The sequence below is a fragment of the Taudactylus pleione genome, unplaced genomic scaffold (assembly GCF_031769625.1).
Source record: "Taudactylus pleione unplaced genomic scaffold, aTauple2 ptg000155l, whole genome shotgun sequence".
Classification (NCBI taxonomy): Eukaryota; Metazoa; Chordata; class Amphibia; order Anura; family Myobatrachidae; genus Taudactylus; species Taudactylus pleione.
Genome location: NW_028284557.1, coordinates 1,192,501 through 1,193,017, shown reverse-complemented (window position 1 = coordinate 1,193,017; position 517 = coordinate 1,192,501).

Sequence of the window (517 nt, the reverse complement as noted above, 5' to 3'; positions counted from 1 at the left end):
TATGGTATTGTTAGCAACATAAGGATTTGTGAAGAATATATCCTGTTCGACAGTAAACATAAAGGCGTTCGCATACGATGGGGCCACATTGGACCCCATCGCACAGCCAGAGACCTGTACAAAATACTGCCCATCGAACATAAAATAGTTGCGGGTCAAAACTAACTCCAGCATCTGTAAAAACAAATCTACAGGGGGTCCTTTGTACAATGGATTGTTAGTAATCAACATTTCAGTAGCTCGTAAGCCCAGTGCATGGGGAATACACGTATATAGATTACAAACATCCACTGAACATAAAACACAATCAATCGGCAAATTAGGCAAGGACTTCAAAGATGACAATAAATGGTTGGTATCTTTTAGATAGGTCGGTCTAGCCTGTACACATGGTTGAAGGAGGGCGTCTAAATAGGTTGAAATGGTCTGATATAATGAACCACGGGCAGCTATGATAGGACGGCCCGGTGGCTTTACCGGGTCCTTATGTAATTTGGGGATCAAATAAAAAAGGGGC